The sequence below is a fragment of the Heptranchias perlo genome, chromosome 15 (assembly GCF_035084215.1).
Source record: "Heptranchias perlo isolate sHepPer1 chromosome 15, sHepPer1.hap1, whole genome shotgun sequence".
NCBI lineage: Eukaryota > Metazoa > Chordata > Chondrichthyes > Hexanchiformes > Hexanchidae > Heptranchias > Heptranchias perlo.
This window is the reverse complement of record NC_090339.1, coordinates 9426582-9441898: the sequence shown is the minus strand read 5'-3', so window position 1 is coordinate 9441898 and position 15317 is coordinate 9426582. Positions and strand designations below refer to the sequence as shown.

The 15317-nt window shown below is 38.5% G+C and overlaps 2 protein-coding genes across 3 annotated transcripts in view; one reads left to right on the top strand and one right to left on the bottom strand.

The window, feature by feature from the left end:
* si:ch211-26b3.4 (connector enhancer of kinase suppressor of ras 2) overlaps nt 1–15317 on the top strand; it is a 648212-nt gene that overhangs the window by 9658 nt on the left and 623237 nt on the right. The gene's annotated exons all lie outside the window — the stretch shown is intronic.
* Nucleotides 1–15317, bottom strand: part of hdx (highly divergent homeobox) — a 171707-nt gene that overhangs the window by 121047 nt on the left and 35343 nt on the right. The gene's annotated exons all lie outside the window — the stretch shown is intronic.

The following is a 15317-nucleotide window of genomic DNA, read 5'->3' as shown; positions in this document are numbered from 1 at the left end:
CTTGCTATGTGAAAAATATTGACCATGTTTGGTTCTAAACCATTCCCCTTCAAAGTAATTCATTGTAAGTAAAGCAATTTGAGATGTTTCTGAGTGACATGATAAAGTTCTATACAAATGAAAGTCTTTTAATCTGCAAAAATGGCACCAAGCAACAAAATTACAGGCTACCTGAAAATTTAAAGGAGTTTGAATAGCATTAAAAATGAACAGTTGGACTTTTAGTCTTCACCATGATCTGTTTTATTATGGAATTCTTCCCAGGTTTAATTCCCAATTTTTTTAATATATAGTCTGCGCATTGCTGCTCCAGCACTGTTTTGTCCCACTGCCGTAACCAATCTATAACCACCCATGCAATACCTATTGCTGAATTGAAAATGTATTTTAAAAATATTACTATCTATTTTTAGTCCTTAACTGGATTGTAAAGTGAATAGATTTCCATGAGATTATTAAGACTTAAATAAATGCTGCTCTGGAATTCACTCCCTAAATTCATCTGATTCTCTTCTCCTTTTAAATCTTTTCAAAACCCATCTTTTCACCCAAGTCTTTGGTCACCTCTCCTAATCTCTCTGTCGCAGTTCAGCCTTCCATTCCTCTTACTACTACTATGTAAAGTGCCTTGGAACGTTTTGTACATTCAAGGGACTATATAAATGCCAGTTGTGTGTCAAAAAAAGTTAAAGTAAGCAGAAGTTAATTGGCAAATCCCATATGTATTTCCTTTTTTAATAGCAATTTCTGCAGTAAAATTTGTTAAAAGCATCATAATTTATGGTATACTGAGGCCAGTTGTAATAACCCTTACCTCTAACAGCACAGAAAAGGAATGAAGATTGGGATTGCACATGCCCTGTATTTCTCAGTATCAGAGTACTGTGTACTGTACTCATTGTAATGTTATAGCAACTCCACAAATTGACTTCTTAAGTACTCCTTAATTATTATGACCTATACATATTATGTTTGTCCATATTATACATCCTGAAGGCATTGATATTGTGATATTTTGTCATTTTAGTAAATGTTCTTAATCTTAAAATTACAGGTTGAGTGGTAAAAAGAAAAATTAACTGTTTAATATTATTTATTAAATTAATCTATTTTCTGGGGTTTCTTTTGTCTAAGTATTAATTTATATTAGATATAAAATTGTTAATTCCTTTAACAACAAATGGTCTGCATTTGCTTTTAATTAGCTATTTTTAAAACAGAGTTAATTAACACTAAATGCTTTACATTGAGAAGTCCTGCAAATAGTTTGCCACCATCCTTAAAAGGTTGAAAGGGGCACCCTTTTAAAATCTTGCTGTTTGAAATTTTAATACTTGATGAATTGCTAAATATTTTGGTAGACTACAGATATGGGGGGTAGGCAATGTATGAATGGTAAAAGTTACATTCAGCCTTGCATTGGTGCTTTAAATTAAGTAGTTCACGGAGGTTGGCCTGGAATGACTCTTTCAATGGTTAGTCTTTGTGAAATATACAGTAGTGGCAGAAAAAGTTATTTTTCACAATCCTATACATGGTTTTCTGTATACCAAGGCTAAATTGATCACTCTTTTAACGCCAATAGGTGAGAAATATATCCCATAATATCTCGAAGGAAGAAGTGTTATATAAAACAGAACCTAGGTAACTCACTCTAGTCTTTATAGGCCACATAGAAGTGTACTTTGGGGCCACATATAAAGTTTAATACATGCTCCCATTAGTTTGCGTATCTCAGGTTACTGATGTTAACAGATGTTCATGTTCTAATTTGGGATTTATTCATCAATCAGGCAACAGCACTAAAAAAAAACCCTACCCAAACACCAGACCCACAAAATTCAAACAGGACAAACCAGCTCAAAAGAAATATAAGCATGAATTGGACTGGGCTGCCAAGGCCGGTGGGGGTGGGGGCTGCAGACTGAGCACCCTTGCAACAGACATTGGCTTGATGTTGACAGAAGTAATTATGTAGCAGTGTACTGAATAATCAGCCTCAGTTTAGTTGTGAGAGATTAAAAGGATTGTAAACAATTTTACAACACCAAGTTATAGTCCAGCAATTTTATTTTAAATTCACAAGCTTTCGGAGGCTACCTCCTTCCTCAGGTGAACGATGCGGAGTATTATTCCGCATCGTTCACCTGAGGAAGGAGGTAGCCTCCGAAAGCTTGTGAATTTAAAATAAAATTGCTGGACTATAACTTGGTGTTGTAAAATTGTTTACAATTGTCAACCCCAGTCCATCACCGGCATCTCCACATCAAGATTAAAAGGAGTTGAAGAAGATCTAATTAACTAAGAATGGTGAGAGTTACATTAGGAGAATTTGAGGGCAAATCTGACAAAACAAAGAGTACAAGAGATGACATAGTGTTTGTGATAGGCAGGAAGAAGACACAACAGGATGACTAGGTGCAATGAAGCTCTGTTAATAATTTGCTGTACACGAGGACAATTCCTTTTCCCTCCTACGTTCTCTTGTCAGATGTGAACGTGCCAACTTAGAAGCAAAGCACCTTACTTGGTTTGAAGTGGTCATATTTTTCAGTATAAGTTAGATGAAGAATAATTGATCATGAAACACTACTTTTAGAAAAATAGTACCACAATTTTAATATTTTAAGTTTTTGACAATACTTAGGGAGATGTTTTAAGACGCACAGGAAAGTCATAGTACAAGAAGAACCAGATTTAGATAATCGAGACAGAGAGTATAAGAGATTGATAGAGCACCAGAAATAGCTAGGAGAGTAATTAATAGATGAAAGAGTGTAAACAGTGGCAACAAGTGTGAGGAATACAAGAGAGTCAGCAAAAGAGACGATTATTTTTGCAAATATTAGATAAGAGAAAATGAAGATGCTTGGCAAAGATTGCAAGAGATGATGAGAAATATGAAGGCAGGAGGCAGGTAGAATCCAAGTAATTTTCAGAAACATAAGGGATAAGCTGGAGCATAAAGGAGAACAGTGAAGCTTGAGCAGTAGATTGGAGAAAGTTCACAAGTCAGTAAGCAATTGTGAGAAGTAGGTAGGAGAGAGCATGAGAAACATTAGAAAGTGTGAGGAGCACGGATGGCACAAAGCACAAGGGATATCAGTGTGAAGAATAGGCAGGAGAGAGATAACAAAAAAGAGATAGAGAAGTACAAAAGAAAACCAAGTATGAGTGACAGCTGGAGAGGATACAAGAATGTTTAAATGATGGCAGGAATGCGAGAGACAAATTAGAGAGAGATGTCATTGAGTGAGATGAAAATATCATTCTTGTGTAAAATGTTTTTGTTTTCAAAGGAGATTTGAGCTGCTGTTCAGCACCAGTTAGAGCTCTATCATACTATGCTATTTTCACTGTGGAGTTTCTATTATTTTCTCAAACTGCCCTTTCTCCATTTCTGTGTCCCATTTCTTTTTTGATTATCTCTGAATTGCTGTCAATGTGCCATAATGGTTGGTATTATATGGAACATATTCAGGTGTGAGTTTCCATTTTACCACTACAAGAAGCAACCCTCCCCTCCCCTCCCCTCCCCAGAACTGCATGATTGCCCATCTATCTTGGTACCAGAGTTAGAATGCTAGAATAAAAAGTGTGTCTTATGTTGGAGTTTTCCAGGTTGTAAATATTTTTAGTTGCTGTGATTAATTACGGGAGCTAACACTTTCTTTTTGATTGTTTGCTTTCTTCTGAAAAATCACCAGATTAATCTATATTCTCGAGCGTAAACAGCTCACACAGCATTAGTCAAACTTCATTAATTCTTTGATCTGATATATTGTTGAGTTGTCATGCATCTGAACTAGAATCTGAGGTGGTGGTCTCTGTTAAAATTCAGGCTTTCTCCCAATACTCTTTGCGTTTACAGCAGAAAGAGCAGTTTCCATTAGCTTGGAATCTTGTAATGTTAAGCATGATAAAAATGGCAAAGCTGCTCAATTTTTCAAGAATGTGGATTCATCCAGATATTTTTCAAGAAGAAAGACAATAATCAAAATGTTGACTCCTGCAGTTAATCACAGCAATTATAAATATTTACAGCCTGAAAAACTCCCATAATCTATAACACACTTTCCATTGTGTAACAGGAGTAATAGTCACCATACTACAATGCCGCAGAGTTCACATGGGCTACCCACAACATTCTCTTATTTGTTTCAAAAGGCAAAAGAGACTACACTGCCAGACCATTCTGTTCAGGATAAAACTAAAAGTAAAATTTATTTATAAGCTGGTTAATTCTATGGATGCAGATACACAAGAAGAAATAGCATTGCAGTATTTATTTAGTACATGAACCATAAAAAGTGTTGAATTGTCAGAAGTCCAGTTCAATAGCATAAGCTGAGCCTCTCATGAAATGCTATAAGGACAATTGAAACCACAGAGCCTCCTCAACAAAGAAAACAAGCAGTCAGAACAGGGAACTGAAATTCTGAGGCCAGCTGTCCAGATGTAGCTCAACCTTTCTTTGAATTGGAGGCAGACTTTTTTGAAACACAGATGGATTCATTCTCAATGGTCAAACAATGAAATATTAGTTATTTCCATCACTCAAGTAGATGAGTTGTGAACATGGGTCTCTTAGCTGTCTTGACATCTGACCACCATAGAAACTCTTCGGAATGGTTTGCACGCAGGACTGGAAAAACAAGTTGATCTGATTAGATTCTGCTTGAAGGCAGTGATACCACCAATGCATGGCTGCCTCCCTCAAAATGAATGGCTACCCTTAGACAATTTTGTGTATTATCTTTCTCTCTACTAAGCTATTGTCTTCTGACAATTCAACATTTGTTATGATGATTAATGTAGTAAGTAAAGTATTGAATTATTTCTTCCTGTTTGTTTCTGCTTCCTTAAAATTTTTAAAATGCACCTACCCAAAACCAGCCTTTGAATCACATTGGTCTAACTGTGAGAGAAAAAATGTAATGCAGTAATTTTCCTGTATGAGATACGACAGCGTTGCTTCCATCACAGTCCGCATATGTTGTAAGTGCACATTTAATCAGGATTCCTATGTTGAGATTTAAAAAAAATACTGTCTACATTCTGTCAGGTCATTGCACATATTAGGCAGGTTTCAACTCAATTTCAAATCTTATTTATAAAGTTGATCATCAAAATTCCTGCACTGTGCATGCAAAATGTTTTCAGTTAATCTTTAGACCCGAGGGAACCAGTTTTTGCAGTCACAATTTTCAGCCACAAGAGGGAAGCTCATAGTGTGTATAATGTATCTATTCAAATACGATAATGTTCCAATAACCTTAATTATGCTTGATTTTATATGACCAGTTAAATGTTAGATTGAGTATGTACATATAATCTTGGTAATTTTCAAGTAGGCATGAACAAGCATGTGAAGATAGAACTTAAGTCTTATGCTAAAGCTGTACTTCATGGTATTGTTATAGCTAGAATCTAGAATAGGATGGAGTGAGTTTTCAGTTTGAAATCCAGCTGAGGATTTAAAATTACATCATAAACCACAAAAACAAAGCTTGAACCAAAGTGTTTAATTTCACCATGTAACATGTTACTCACTAGTAAATTTTCATGCACTATTATTGCCTGATTTTGGAAAAAGACGCAATTTTGCATGTGGTACTTCATATCCTCTCTCCTGTCACTTGAGGAATTTAATGAAACCATGGTATGAAGTCTCCGGACATCCCAAGCACTTAGAATCATAGGTTACAGCGCAGAAGGAGGCCATTCAGCCTATCGAGTCAGCGCCGGCTCTATGCAAGAGCAATCCAGCTAGTCCCACTCCCTCACCCTATCCCAGTAGTCATGCAAATGTTTTCCTTTCAAGTACTTATTCAGTTCCCTTTTGAAAGCCATGACTGAATCTTCCTCCACCACCTCTCTGGCAGTGCATTCCAGATCCTAACCACTCGCTGTGTAAAAAAAGTTTTTCCTCACGTCATCTTTGGTGATATGAGGAATCCATCCATCACATCCAACTAGGTATGTTTTGTTTTAAAGTTCAGTCAGTGTTATGTGGAGATTACACAGAATAACAGATGACTGGGAGTATGATACAAAAATGTAAAATAAGTCAAGGAATTTATGTACTTATTAATGCCATGACCAAAATTGGCTCAGTGGCAGGAAGCAAAGGGTAATGGTCGACGGGTGTTTTTGTGACTGTAAGGCTGTTTCCAGTGGGGTTCTGCTCAGTACTAAGTCCCTTGCTTTTTGTGGTATATATTAATGATTTAGATTTAAATGTAGGAGGCACGATTAAGAAGTTTGCAGATGATACAAAAATTGGCCGTGTGGTTGATAGTGAGGAGGAAAGCTGTAGACTGCAGTAGGATATCAATAGACTGATCAGGTGGGCAGAAAAGTGGCAAATGGAATTCAATCCAGAGAAGTGTGAGGTAATGCATTTGGGGAGGGCAAACAACGCAAGGGAATACACAATAAATGGGAGGATATTGAGAGGTGTGGAGGAACAGATGAACCTTGGAGTGCATGTCCACAGATCCCTGAAGGTAGCAGGACAGGTAGATAAGGTGGTTAAGAAGGCATACGGGATACTTTCTTTTATTAGCCGAGGCATAGAATATAAGAACAGGGAGTCTATGCTAGAACTGTATAAAACACTGGTTAAGCCATAGCTTGTGTACTACGTACAGTTCTGGTCACCACTTTACAGGAAAGATGTGATTGCACTAGAGAGAGTACAGAGGAGATTTTCGAGGATGTTGCCAGGACTGGATAATTTTAGCTATGAGGAAAGATTGCATAGGCTGGGGTTGTTTTCTTTGGAACAGAGGAGGCTGAGGGGTGATCTAATTGAGGTGTATAAAATTATGAGAGGCCGAGATAGAGTGGATAGGAAGGAACTATTTCTTTTTGCAGAGGGGACAATAAGTAAGAGGGGGCATAGACTTAAAGTAATTGGTAGATGGATTAGAGGGGAGCTGAGGAAAAAAAAATTCACCCAGAGGCTGGTAGGGGTCTGGAACTCACTGCCTGGAAGGGTGGTAGAGGCAGAAACCCTCATCGCATTTAAAAGGTGCTTGGATGTGCACTTGAAGTGCTGCAACCTACAAGGCTACAGACCAAGTGCTGGAAAGTGGAATTAGGATGGTTGGCCCTTTTCGGCCAGCACAGACACGATGGGCCGAATAGCCTCCTGTGCTATAACTTTGTATGATTCTATGACATTATTCCATTTGAACACATTCCCATTACATTACAATATGTATTTAACATTTAACTACTGGTTTTCTGAGAGGAAATAGAAAAACATATGACAGTATGATTTGAAACCTTGGCTGTAGCATGTTATGTACTAGAAATAGAATATATAGAACTCATCACGTGACATTATTTTGACATTGTGACACTGCCATCAATTTGAAACCAGTAAGTTCTCTAGTCATGGGTGTACAATATTTGAAAATATTGTACACCCATATTAATCTCAACCTTCTCTGTAAAATCTATAAATTATTTTGAGATGATTACCATATTTTTCCCATCCCTTAACTTGAGCTTGTATTTGCAGCAACAAGGGCAAAAGAGTAACTAGGGAGAGAGTAGGGCCTCTTAAGGATCAACAAGGTCATCTATGTGCGGAACCACAAGAGATGGGTGAGATCCTAAATGAATATTTCACATCGGTATTTACGGTTGAGAAAGGCATGGATGTTAGGGAACTTGGGGAAATAAATAGTGATGTCTTGGGGAGTGTACATATTACAGAGAGGGAGGTGCTGGAAGTCTTAACGTGCATCAAGGTAGATAAATCTCCGGGACCTGATGAAATGTATCCCAGGACGTTATGGGAGGTTAGGGAGGAAATTACGGGTCCCCTAGCAGAGATATTTGAATCATCGACAGCTACAGGTGAGGTGCCTGAAGATTGGAGGGTAGCAAATGTTGTGCCTTTGTTTAAGAAGGGCGGCAGGGAAAAGCCTGGGAACTACAGACCGGTGAGCCTGACATCTGTAGTGGGTAAGTTGTTAGAGGGTATTCTGAGAGACAGGATCTACAGGCATTTGGAGAGGCAGGGACTGATTAGGAACAGTCAGCATGGTTTTGTGAGAGGGAAATCATGTCTCACGAATTTGATTGAGTTTTTTGAAGGGGTAACCAAGAAGATAGATGAGGGCTGTGCAGTAGACGTGGTCTACATGGACTTTAGCAAAGCCTTTGACAAGGTACCGCATGGTAGGTTGTTACATAAGGTTAAATCTCACTGGATCCAAGGTGAGGTAGCCAATTGGATACAAAATTGGATTGACGACAGAAGACAGAGGGTGGTTGTAGAGGGTTGTTTTTCAAACTGGAGGCCTGTGACCAGCGGTGTGCCTCAGGGATCGGTGCTGGGTCCGCTGTTATTTGTTATTTATATTAATGATTTGGATGAGAATTTAGGAGCATGGTTAGTAAGTTTGCAGATGACACCAAGGGCGTTGGGGAGAGTTATAGAACAAAGATCTAGGAGGACAGGTTCATAGCTCCTTGAAAGTGGAGTCACAGGTGGATAGGGTGGTGAAGAAGGCATTCAGCATGCTTGGTTTCATTGGTCAGAACATTGAATACAGGAGTTGAGATGTCTTGTTGAAGTTGTACAGGACATTAGTAAGGCCACACTTGGAATACTGTGTTCTGGTCACCCTATTATAGAAAGGATATCATTAAACTAGAAAGAGTGCAGAAAAGATTTACGAGGATGCTACCGGGACATGATGGTTTGACTTATAGGGAGAGGTTGGATAGACTGAGACTTTTTTCCCTGGAGAGTAGGAGGTTTAGGGGTGATCTTATAGAAGTCTATAAAATAATGAGGGGCATAGATAAGGTAGATAGTCAAAATCTTTTCCCAAAGGTAGGGGAGTCTATAACGAGGGGGCATAGATTTAAGGTGAGAGGGGAGAGATACAAAAGGGTCCAGAGGGACAATTTTTTCACTCAAAGGGTGGTGAGTGTCTGGAACGAGCTGCCAGAGGCAGTAGTAGAGGCGGGTACAATTTTGTATTTTAAAAAGCATTTGGACAGTTACATGGGTAAGATGGGTATAGAGGGATATGGGCCAAGTGCAGGCAATTGGGACTAGCTTAGTGGTATAAACTGGGCGCCATGCACATGTTGGGCCGAAGGGCCTGTTTCCATGTTGTAAACTTCTATGATTCTTAGAGAATTACTGAGTGGTTTAGAATGATACGGTATCAAACTGCTGAGCAGAAAGACACGCCAGTGCTTTTGAAAAGTTCATTATGAAACAGTATCATTTTTTAAAAAATTGTTTTTCTTTCATTTGGTAATCTTTGTCTTTCTTTCACATCACATATCATTCCTCAGTTGAGAGCGTAGGCATATGAGATGCTCCCAGATCTCTAGCTATGCTGTTGTGCAACCAGCTGTTAGAAAGTGCTCATGGTTGATGAGGGATGATTCACCCTGCGTTTTTCCTTCCTTAGTGAGCTCTTCACCCCCACTCCACACCTCTCTGTGATGACTGTTCTCAAATTGTATTCATATTATGTGTGGAATGAACAGTGCATGCCCTTGTGCCACCATTTTGTACTGTAGTAGCTGATATACCAAAGTTCTATGCCACTCAGTTACCTTATTTTCTCCTTTTCAAGATATATTTTATAATTTTGTGATTTAAGTCAACATTAAGAAGACAGTGTGAAGGAGAGCATATTTCTTCTTCAAAATTTCAATTAACTTTATAAAATATTCTCACCTGAAATATTGTGGAATGTTGACTGGGCCTTTATTTAAAAGATGCAATCAATAATCTTTAAGTACAATTTAAAGCAACTAGTCTGGCAGCCTGAAGCATATGTTTTGTTGGAGGCCCCTGCATGTGTTGTGGAGGGAAGGTCTCATGGTGACTGCTGGGCAATGTACTCCAGTTGGCAAAATGCCCAGGATAAGGGACAGGCTTTTTAAATAAGTTGATCTTCTTTGGTGGTTGCTCATAGGCAAGATGCACGGCTTCTGAATAACACAGTTCTAGCTATAAATTAATAAATTGAGACACTAATCATTAATTGTCGTGAGCAACTCATTGATTTAGAAATACATTCAGTATATTCATTCTTTAAATTTAGTTAATAATTAAATGATTAATTAAATTACTGGCTCAATTCAATTATCAAATTAAAGCAGTAGCTTTGGGGAACTGGATGGTGCAAACACTGGACTTTCACCTCTTGGACATAGGTTCAAATTTGGTACTAGTTGGCAATCTCATTCAGCATTTCTGATGTGGGAAGTAAGAGAATGCCACACTGGTGCAATAGGTGCACTATCTTGAGGTTAGAACAGAGTAGAGTGAGCCCTATTCTGCTTCTGGATGCCTTAAACCTGACCTGGGAGCACTTGATAACAGTGGATGCTGGAAATACTAAAAGAGTTCCATTAGTGGATGCTGAAAAGGTTAAGAGTTCCATTAGTGGATGCTGAAAAGGTTAAGAGTTCCATTAGTGGATGCTGAAAAGGTTAAGAGTTCCATTAGTGGATGCTGAAAAGGTTAAGAGTTCCATTAGTGGATGTCGGAAACGCTAAGAGTTCCATTAGTGGATGCTGGAAATGCTAAGAGTTCCATTCCCAGCACCAACATCCCTCAACTTGATGAACACAAAAAATTATGGAAAATATATAAAACTGTAACTTAATTAAATTTAGTCAGTAAGGTAATTAATTATTAAATTAACTCAATATCTTTTATTCCACCACTAATTAACTTAATTATTAAACTATGTCAGTAACTTAATTATAAACCCCCATCAGTAAGTCTCCTACAACAAAAATAACCATGTGCTGAAAATACTCAAGTATGCTTAAACTCTGCATCTCAGCCCATATTTTGTACATCATAATGATCCTAATATTGTAACTCTCCCCAGGGTTCCCTGACCCAGTAACCTTTCCCAGTCTGGTCCTGGCACTTGCTGTGTAACCAGTAAGTTATAGACAGTGCAGGAGTTTGGGCCTTTTTTAGGGGTACGCAGTGGGTTGGGTGGAGACCCATTATGGCTGCTTGAAGGACTTTGAGAAACCTTTTCAGGGATTTTGATTGGATGCTTTTGTGTTTCAATGGTTGTTTTTTTAATGGGTGGCAATGTTTTAAACATAGTCATTTTTTTAAATGGAAAATGAATTTTTTTGAAGATAGCCGTTATAATGGTTGCTTTTTAGTGAAAGCGAAGTTCTGAGCCAGTGAGCATGCTTGGTATCTCATGAATACATTGGACAACATCACAAACCCAACAGACATGATGGACTTATGCCAGGTACAAATAAGCTATATAGCTTTCACAAAGAGTTTGTGCCAGAAACGTATCCGTAATGACAATTTAATTACAGTGAGTTGCAGTTGTTGATTAAACTGGAAACAAGAATAGAACAAGCAGGTGTGAAAATTATGACTAATGTACTCTTAACTTTTTGTGCACCTTAATCTTTCACATAGTTTACTGTCGTGGGAACCTTAAGAGATGTGATCAGGTTTTTTTGTAATTATTCTGACCCATTTTCCTTAAATAAATACCCAAGAGGATCTCCCATAGCATTGCTTACATTAAAACAGATGATGCACTGTTTCATAAGGCAAGGAGCATTAGGCCATGCACAAAGTATTACTCTGCTGCTGAGGTAAAGCAGTGTCCCTTTAAGGTGACAAAGTCACATCGCTGTGAAGTAAACACTGGTTAAGTTCATGCACAGATTCATTGCTATTCAGTCTGGAGATCAGAACCTTTGATTTGTTGGTGGGAAGGTCAATCAAGGCATGCAGATATTGTAGCTCTGGTATTTCCCTTTCCTGGAGTGTTTCTGTACATTCCAAATGACTGCCAAGAGATCTTCCTGGAATAGGTTAATTTACATATAATTAGCCTATATCAAGCGTGACAAAGGAAAATTATGTCAGGGTATGACACAGAAAGTGTGATGCTCACATTACAGGAAGTGCACGCAGAGCTGCCATAGTAAATATTACTTACAGTGGAAAAAAAAGTAACTTCAACCTGTTTCCGCAATAGATTATCTTGCTCCTCTTTAAAATAAAATTAAGCTTCAGAATTGAAATGCAATATGCCGCTTTGTAAAATATTTTCTTTTCAAACTTTGCACTGTGTGTTTTTACACTGTATAATAGTCTTCCTGAGGGAGTATTTACAGCTGAAGTAGTTGCTGATGTCCATAAATGAAGGATTAATTTGTGATGTGATTGCCGAAAGAATAGAAGAATTTAATTGGAACACCTTGATAAAAGAAGCACCGTATTCTTTTTAACAACCAGTCCTTTTGTGTTAAAATATGTTAACATAGAAGATGACCTCAGAGTAGTTAACTATTATTACCAATGTCATTTTAACACCTTTTTCATTTATGATATCAAATCTACAACATTTAAATAGTTTGCTGTATTTTAAATTGCATTGTTTTAATGTTTGCTGATTTCATTTAAAAATAAATCTAGGTGGTTGGGCATTTTCAATTCTATCTACACCAAATGCATTCACTTCTGTTAATTCAAATAATTCCAATATTTTATCCTGTTAGATGAATACCTATGCCTCCATTACATGTTGAATAATATCAAAACCTCAATTACACACAATAACAATCCATATAAACTGTATGGTACACTATTGCCACAAGCTGCTAGACAAAGCAAATTCAATATGCAATAGTTTACAGTATAGAAAATCTCCCACAATTGAGAATTGTTAAATATCCATCTATATAATTGAGTCTTATGTCTAGTATAGATCCATGGTATTATACCCCCAGAGCATCATGCATCCATAGAGCAAATTGTGATTGGCTCAAATAACCACTTTTAACTTGTTACTAACTGACTAAAATGAAAAGGAATCACTTGAGGGACAAGTAACCAGCATTGAACTGACCAATCAAAACCATCTTCTTTTAAAATTTACAAGAAAGCAACTACCACAAAACTGTCGAAACTGGTCTATACTGTTTTCAGCCACCATCTTCTTTCTTCACTCAAATCTGTGTGTACAAGTAGAAATTCTGTTTATTTATAACATCATAAACACATACAAAAGTATTTTAGAAATCACTAACTTTACCCATACAGTCGATGATCTAATGTCAGAAATGCCTGCAAGTGGTTTCTGTTACATGACCTGCTGTTCTGCCCTGTGGAGCTCCAGTGCCCAATGTGCAGTGTGTCAATTCATATCAACCACAACCAGGCCGAAAAATTACCAGTAACTGTGAGATGAAAGCAGCTGAAAAAACACCAAAACGTTTTTTATTCAGCATTTTATACAATCTAAGCCATTAATTAAGACAGTTTGAGATTAATTTTGTTTTGCTGAATGGGGCTGGTATTTACACCAGGGCTGGTGGTGAATATTTCTGAGACTCTTTGCTGTTGACCTCAGCCACTTGTGACCAGAATCAGCCAGTCCTGGGCCATGGCGAATGACAATCTGTTCAGGTGCTGATTACTGAAGATTGAACCGTGAGGAAAAAGCTCAGTGGGCAATGCTGCACCAATGACATCATCAGCGAGAACTACAAGTGCAGCATGTGAAATAAGGGGGAGGGGCATATCTGATATAATCATGTAAGTAACTGCGAAAAAAGGAGGGAAGAATACAAATAAATATCTTAAGCAAATACTCCAAATCTACCACGAGAAATACAACAACAAATATTTTATATTGTAAAAACAGGAAATGAGGTTCAAATGAGGGAAAACAAAGAAATGTACTTGCATCTTAACCAGGTTTTGTCAATGGACAGTTAAATAATGTCACAAACATGAGTCAGGATCAGTAAGGTTTTCTGTTGACCTGGTGTCAGTCATGTTATATTTCAGTAAGTTATATTACAATGATGGGCACCAGTCCCCAGTAATCATCAGTGACCACACTCGGGACCCTGACTACCCATGAGCAAGACCACCAGAGATCTACTAGTTTTACGTTAACTCCTAACTGAATACGCCTGCAAGTTGTTACCATAATTTGAGTGCGTTTGTGCAGTTTATGCACCGACCAACTCCATGCATCATCCCTTTTGCAAGTGAGCGTGTGACATCCTCTACGCTTTAAATGTGATCAATCTCAGTCATGAATACATATAGGCTGGTGTAGGGAAAGAAAAACTTAATGCAACATCTCTGCACCCTCGTGTTTCAGGAAGTAAAGGTTGCAGACTAGTGATAATTAATGGGAGTTTCACCTAATCGTGTGCCTGGCACACTGTTTTTGCAGAGGAAATGATAACTATGGGATCCATTATAGTTAGTACATCGAGAAAGATGGTTTCAAACCAGAACAATATTTAAGAGTCTGGGTCTGTGTACCGGCGCCAAGCAAGAAGCACATTGTGGCTTCAAGACTTACATTTGAAATTTGTTTGAGATTTTCAAATATGTGCCATAAAATGGATCTTTGTGCAAGGACTAGACTTTTCAAGCGGTTATTTGCTCGTTGTCTGCATTTGTTTTAACCAATTCGTTCAAGCACCGACATTTTTAAAGGAATTAAACCCTAAATGTTAAACTGTTCTTTTCCCTTTACAAATGCTGAGGCGCCGGCAGTGCAGTTGATCGTTTCTACTTTTAGCTGAGATTACCAGCACTTGATATTTTTTTAATTTGACATTTCCCAACTGACGGCTTTAGTTTCGATGTACAAACCGTGCCCACTTTTTGAGGACTCACCCACCCACCTATTTTCTTCTGTTTCCCGGGCAACCTCTGTTGGGACAATAGTGGGCGAACAGGACTTCTTCTCCCCCCCCCCCCCCCCCCGACTTCCAGCTCCCAGCCCTCAGCCCTCAAAGAGCAAGCAGCTACCCAGCAATGCGCATTCATCGGAGGTCCTTCAACCGAATGAGACAAGACAGGTGCAGGAAGGGCTGGAGCAATAACGTGGGACCTGCCGCTCGACATCTTTACCTAAAGATCAATTGTATCATTTTCTGGTCTGGGAAGTGGAATGTGCAGAAGCTGCTAACGGGATTTAGGCCAAATGTGTGTATATATTTCGCAAAATCAACTCCGACGTGCCTTGATGAGAGTTGCTGGCTGTGCCCGTGGTCTTTTTCTCAGACCTGTCGCTGCATATACCCAGGTATCGACATGCACTTCCGTTTGAAAGTCTAAGTGAAAGTTCCAGGTACCCTCCTTGTGCAGTCCCTCGAACCCGGGATTCTCTGTCCTTTGGAATAATCCAGGGAAACGCCCGCCGCCTCCTCATCGGCATCGCAGGCTTGTAAACCGCTGTCCGTTTGCGAGTTCAGCATCACAAGCGAAAATATAGTTTGGGAATAGCAGGATGTGAGTG